This window comes from Panicum virgatum, chromosome 2N, assembly GCF_016808335.1.
Source record: "Panicum virgatum strain AP13 chromosome 2N, P.virgatum_v5, whole genome shotgun sequence".
NCBI classification, from domain to species: domain Eukaryota; kingdom Viridiplantae; phylum Streptophyta; class Magnoliopsida; order Poales; family Poaceae; genus Panicum; species Panicum virgatum.
In genome coordinates, this window is record NC_053146.1 from 35,064,745 (window position 1) to 35,072,061 (window position 7,317).

Genomic DNA, 7,317 nt, shown 5'->3' on the forward strand with positions numbered 1-7,317 from the left:
TTTTTTTATTTACCTATATTTAGTACTCCATGCATGAGTCATTTGTTACATTTAATATTTCGATGTGATGAAGATGTGATGGAAAGTTTGGTTTTTATGGGGGATTTTTGGAGGATCTAAACGGGGCCATGAAGCGCTTGTGTCTGAGCCACAGTTGTGGGTGCAGATAATTCTCAACCCATGATGGCAAGCGTACGTCGGAACAGCCTCTGCCTCTACTCAGTAGGTAATGTGAGTACAAACCGTAGCCGGTAGCCCGGTAGCCCTTACCCTCGCCTGCAGGTTTTTTTTGTAATTTATATCCGTTGCCATTCTATTTTTTTTGAAACTACAATCACATAGGGAGTGCTTGCGCGGTTGAGGACACAACCTCAGGATGGTAGTTCTTTATTATTCCAATCAAACTCAATCGCTAGTGTATATTATGTGACGTGATATTAACATCTATTATTTTCAACCCATTTGTAAACATATGGACCCATCACTAACAAAAAAACTCATGTCCAATTTTAAGAGGCGTTTAAACATAAAATGAATTGAAACAAAGAACTAAAACACAGGGAAATAAACTAAGGTGAGAACAACATTGTAAAATGAACCGGAGCACTTTCGATCGTCATCAAATGTTCATAAGTAGTTGGCCACACTAAGTCTAAACTTCGCTTTTTATTTCTTATATTACTCTCCCTCTGCTCTAAGTCATTGGTTACTTTAGCTTGGTTCTAAATCATCTATAACTTCAACTAAAAATATATAAAAATTATTAAATACCAAATAAACAAACTATCAATACATATTTTAGGATCAATTTAATCAAAATAATTATATTTTAGATGTGAGAAAAATTCTTATTTTTGCGGGGTAAAGGCAAGTTTTCCTTATTTTGACAATGAAAAATTTCAACTTCTCTATTGGACACTTAGTTGGACTTTCATTCACCATTTAACACTTACATCCATTCCATCGGTTATCTCACATGAACAGTAACATGTGAACTCTCCCCTCTTTTCTCTGACCTAAAAAACAACTATCAAGTCACCTCCAAAAGTCATTAAACTTTTTCATATGTATATAACGAATGAAGATGAAACTATTTTGCCCAAAAACACATATATTATATTTAAATCTTAAAACTAAATTCATCAAAATAGACTACTTTTGAAGATTATCTAAATTTGTACGGCACAACATTACTTTCCAGATATAATGAAAATATACATAATAATCCTATGATGGAATGAAATATTAAAATTATTTTCAATCATAAGTTACATAGAAAATCTTGAAGTATCTCAAAATTTTGATTTGTGAAATTACTTTAAATTTATTTTTGTTAAAGGAATTCGAAATACCTTTGTAACTTGTGGTGTAAAGTGATTTTATAAATTCTTTCGTCCGACTATAGGAATATTAGGTATTTTACATAATTGTCGGAAGCTATTTTTGTGCCCTAAACATCCACATAATCTTCAAAAGTAGCCTATTTTGTTGAATTTTAATTTTACAACTTTAAGTGCTACATATGTGTTTTTGTGCAAATAGGTCCATCTCCATTCATTATACATCTACGAAATGTTTGCTAGTTTTTTGGAAGTCATTTGATAGTCTTTTTAGCTTAGAAAATTACTGATCGTTTGAGTTAACTTGAGGAATGGACAGAAGTGCCAAATAGGAAATGAAAGCTCAACTTAGTGTTGAAATAGGAAAGTCAAAATTTTCAGTATCAAATAAGGAATTATCAACTTTAGTAATGTCAAATAGAAAATTTTGGTACTCTTTCCTATAAAGTTGATCAAATTTAGACAATATTAGCTTAGTACCAAGCTAAAGTGGTCAATAATTTATAACACTAGTTAAATGTGATGAGTCCAAGGTTCATCAAATTAATTCAGTGGTTAATGCTGAAGATTCTGAATATAAGGCAGCTGCAATGTCAAGGAAGCACTCTTTTATTGGCATAATGTACAGGACGAAGTGTGAGATAGATACCAGAAAATTTATTCAAATTGGTTCCATGCAAGTCGAGTGCTAATCAGTTAGCGGGATGAATTAGCACAGCTGCTGCAGTATTATAATATATACATTTGAGCCATCGAGGGATATGTTTCTCAAGCTATTATTTAAGCTGGAGGATTAGCACAGCTGCCGCATTTTTATATTATTTATTGGCTAGGCCTTCCATTGATTATGGATTAAGGTCCCTACGTGCAAGAGTTGGAGTCATGCTTCATACGTGATGGGTCTTCATGCTTTAATTAGGAAGGCTAAGTATGCTAGTTAGCGATTTTTCCATCAATATTTTATCCTTTCCTATCTCTAATCAGAGTTGAGTTGTGCCTGTCATGTGCACTCACGCCAGGCCAATTTGAGTCAGGTTCGGTTGGAGTCGGACTCAAGTCCAAGTGCCTGCGTGCACTTTAAATTGGGCAGTGCCCATGTAAACACAGATTAGATTGGATTTTATTTGTGTCTCTCGTCTAGGGTTTCTCCTACGAACAGCGAGACGCCGTCCGATCTCATCTACCTTGCCGATTCTTCTGGATCGTGATTGGGAGCGTGATCAGGATTGTTTCCTGGGTGCGCTGCTCTGGATTCTTCAGTGGATCCCCATCTTCTGATTGTGTTCTTCGGAAGCATGGGTAGAAGAACATCGCTGCTGTTAGGGTTTGGATTGCAATCACTGTAAGCCAAATCCATCATTTATCTGCTACTGTTAGTCTTTGCTTGATCAATCGGAAATTATATTGACTTGGATATCTCAGCCGTTATGCATCAGACACTTTAATTAATATTGGATTGCTGCTGGTGGTTTTGGATCTATTGTGCTGCTGCTTGTGTTTGATATCACGCTAGATTAATTCTTGCTCAGTTAAATTCCTTTTCCGTGGGACTAATACCTGGCAGCCGTGGCCAAGTGTTCTGCTTCTTGCTGATCACGTGCTAGTGACAGGTGGGAGGATAAATTGATATTGCTATCTGATCGTGTTCCTATTGGAGGTCTGAATTGCTGATGGTCTGTTCATTACGAGACTCGTGCATACTGCTATCACATACTATTTAGTATCTCATAATTATCAGTTGGTATCACGAGACAGGTTGCTCACGGTACTCTGCTAATTTTTGGTGATGGATTACTCTTTTGACGTATACCTTGAGTTTGTACCGATGTTGTGTGCAACAACATCTCCTTCAGAATACTATGAGTGGGAGGATGCTATAATAAATTGTTATTCTATTGGTGAATTGCCGTTAAACCAGCTAGCTAATTTGGCAAAACGAAGCTTCTCTATTTCTGTGTCATTATGGTTCCGAAGAATGCAGTTGGAACATGGTGATGACTATTGCACTTCTTGGTATGCAATGAAGGAGGCATTGCGCCGATGCTTTGCTCCTCCTTTTGAGCCAGAGAAGAATATATTATCAAGTAGTGGGAGTTCTGATTTGGTTGCTTCTAAATTTTCTTTTGCTACACCATTTGAGAAGAATAATTCTACTAACCAGCCGGCTATCATGGGATTGCCTAGTGATATTCCTACAGCCACATCCATTGTTGGAGAAGATGTCCCATTGAATACTAGTATTTCAGATATTTCTTCTCCACTTGAGCAGCAGGCTGGAGTGCCTGAGCAAATCTCTATTGATGAGAGGGTGGATCTTTCTTTAGCATCAGGGCTGCATGCTACTGATTCTTCTTGTGATACTCAGCCTGACATTAAAATTGATGATAATGATGTTGCATCAAATGGGTTATCTATGATGGCACGGGAAGTTCACAGTGATGGTACTACTATTGATGTGAGAGGGCAGCGATCTAATATATTTCACTCGGAATGCAAAGTTCATGATAAGGTATGCAAATTAATTATTGATGGTGGTAGCTTCACAAATGCTATTAGTTCTGATTTGGTGAATGATTTATCCTTACCTACCCGGAGGCTGCCAAAACTACATTATATGCGGTGGATGAATGAAAGTGGTACACTGAAAATTACTCACAAGACTAGAGTTAAATTTTGCATTGGAAATTATATGGAAATTATATGGATACAGTAGATTGTGATGTTGTGCCGATGAGTGCTTGTCATTTATTGTTGGGTCGACCATGGCAGTTTGATCTTGATGCTACTCATGGTGGTCATTCCAATAATTATTCGTTTATGCACAAGGGAGTTCATCATGTGCTCAAACCGATGCCGGTTAGTGCTATTAAGGCTGAGGTATTTGCTACTTCGAAAGTAAAGAAAAAGGTTGCTGCAATAACCCCAAAGCCGAGGACGGCTTTGTTTCTAGAGGGGGAGAATGACATGGCTATTCCTGTTTCGATCCATTGTGCTGGTAATTCTGAAATCTCTACTAATGCAAGGAAGAAAGATGACATCACTACTTCTCCTATTGTTGATTCAGAAAATATTTGCAAGGACTCTAAAGCTATAGCTGGTAAATTATTGAAATCTTCTGCTATTCATTTTGGTTCCTTAGCTGATGAGGAAAAGGAGAAGGATAAGAAAAATATTGCAGCCATCATGTCATGCAACAACAGAGTTAGAAAGGTTGACCCAATCAAACATGTCAATGCTGAAAATATTCCAAAGTCGAGGACGGCTTTGGTTCAAGGGGAAGGAAATGATATGGCTACTACTATAGGCTCAAAAGTTCTCTATGATGGCTCTGAATCAGTCTGCAAGGATTTAACTGGTTCTTCTATTAAAGTTGGTTCTATTTTAATTAATTGGAAAGAGAAGAAAGAAGGGGAAAAGGAGGCCAATGATCATGGCAAACGATGCATGAAAATAGCTGCAGTTTCTCCTCCCATCAATGAAGTTACTCAACTTATGTCAAAGCCGAGGACGGCTTTGTTTAAAGGAGGAGAGGATGATGAGTCCAAGGTTCATCAAATTAATTCAGTGGTTAATGCTGAAGATTCTGAATATAAGGCAGCTGCAATGTCAAGGAAGCACTCTTTTATTGGCGTAATGTACAGGACGAAGTGTGAGGTAGATACCAGAAAATTTATTCAAATTGGTTCCATGCAAGTCGAGTGCTAATCAGTTAGCGGGATGAATTAGCATAGCTGCTGCAGTATTATAATATATACATTTGAGCCATCGAGGGATATGTTTCTCAAGCTATTATTTAAGCTGGAGGATTAGCACAGCTGCCGCATTTTTATATTATTTATTGGCTAGGCCTTCCATTGATTATGGATTAAGGTCCCTACGTGCAAGAGTTGGAGTCATGCTTCATACGTGATGGGTCTTCATGCTTTAATTAGGAAGGCTAAGTATGCTAGTTAGCGATTTTTCCATCAATATTTTATCCTTTCCTATCTCTAATCAGAGTTGAGTTGTGCCTGTCATGTGCACTCACGCCAGGCCAATTTGAGTCAGGTTCGGTTGGAGTCGGACTCAAGTCCAAGTGCCTGCGTGCACTTTAAATTGGGCAGTGCCCATGTAAACACAGATTAGATTGGATTTTATTTGTGTCTCTCGTCTAGGGTTTCTCCTACGAACAGCGAGACGCCGTCCGATCTCATCTACCTTGCCGATTCTTCTGGATCGTGATTGGGAGCGTGATCAGGATTGTTTCCTGGGTGCGCTGCTCTGGATTCTTCAGTGGATCCCCATCTTCTGATCGTGGTTCATCGTAGCTACGGGTGGAAGAATTATCTGGGATCCCCATCTTCTGATCGTGGTTCGTCGTGGCCGCGGGTGGAAGATTCTATCTAGGGTTTGGTTTGCATTGACTGTAAGCGGATCCCTCATTACCTATCATTAATATTGTTTGCCATTGATTTTTGGTCACCTTCGAGAGGAATTACTGCTCTAATTTTATTGGTGATACAACTGTTTGTTCGAGAGATCAATTATTTTATTCGGACATTTGTCCATAGCTCCTAATGCTGGTGTTGGAAATTAGTCCACGGAGTTATTAAATATTGGAATTGTTGATCCGGTGTTGTTGGGAGTTTCAACCAGAGACATATAAATTTTAATATTCAAGTGTGCGTCCACGCCGGCTGCTATTGGTTCTGTAACAGACCTTGTTTTCCGTTGCTAACACTATTGTCCATCCGAAAACTGCATCCTTTGCTTGAGAATAATTCAGATTATTACTTGTGTCACTATTGCACCGTGAAAGATTGGGCAAATCTTTGGACAGCGTAGGCGTGTCCTTATCAAAATGGTTTTGAAAAGCCATTGCCTAATTCTAAATTGTAACAAATCCAGCTTCTTACTAGTGAACAAAAGAGTGTAATTTGCCTAAAACAGTCTGAATTTTTCATGTGAGTACACTGTGTACAAGGCAGGATCAAGATTTATCCTCTGTTACGCGGATACTTCTAGGAGGTGGCGTATCCGTATCCGATATGTATCGGATACGGATACGCCCCGGATACGCCTCGGATATGTTTCTAGCCGTATCCTAAAAAAACGGATACGTATTTGCTTGGATACGCGTATCCGATACTTTTGGGCCAGATGGGATACAGCCCAAAGCAGTAATCAGCCCACCCAAATGATGTTTTGGTAGTAAGAGATGATACAAAATGATGAACTTGCTGCAATAGAACTGTAGAACTAGATGAGCAGCAACTGAAGAACCCCTTGTGGAATCAGTTGTGCTTTTCGAGAATGCTAGTTATAGAGGTAATCAAGGTTATTAAAACGATAAAACAACGAAACGAATAGAGAGTAGATTTTAACGAAACGATGGACGTTTTATTGTTTAAACGGACGTTTTAACGTTTAAACGTCGATTTCACAAGAACGTTTTCTCGTGAAAACGTCGTTTTCACAACGTTTAAATGTCGTTTTAATAACCAGGGAGGTAATGTTATATGGACATGCAAGTATTGCACATCTGAGTATAGGGGAAGTTACTCAAGAGTAAAATCTCACTTGCTGAATATCTATGTGATATTTATATATAATTATTAATTATCCTAGCCGTATCTCCGTATCAGTGTTTTTTGGGAAAGTGCGTATCCGCGTATCCGATACGTATCGTATCCGATACCCGTACCAATATCCGTGTAACATAATCCCTACACATACCTTGAATTTCAAATCCCTCAACAAACAGTTACGAAGCGTTCAGACCTATCCAGCCGTCCCCAAAATAATCAACAGGCAATTCAGACCTATCCAGCCCTCCCCCAATTAGTCCACAAGCTATCCAAAGATTAAACTATCAATTCCACAAACAAGCAGGGGGGCAACTTGTTTGCACCTTTGCGGACGAACAGGTTCCGCTGGGGAGGGAGTATATTGGAGATTATCATATCCATCCCTTTTCCTTTGTAGACTCTTCTAAAAA

The 7,317-nt window shown here is 38.5% G+C and overlaps 1 long non-coding RNA gene across 1 annotated transcript; it reads left to right on the forward strand.

The window, feature by feature from the left end:
* Positions 1–6,334: 6,334 nt before the first annotated feature.
* Positions 6,335–6,907, forward strand: LOC120658804. The gene is made up of 2 exons (XR_005668849.1): positions 6,335–6,647; positions 6,825–6,907. It is a non-coding gene; the product is annotated as an uncharacterized LOC120658804 (long non-coding RNA).
* Positions 6,908–7,317: the final 410 nt, after the last annotated feature.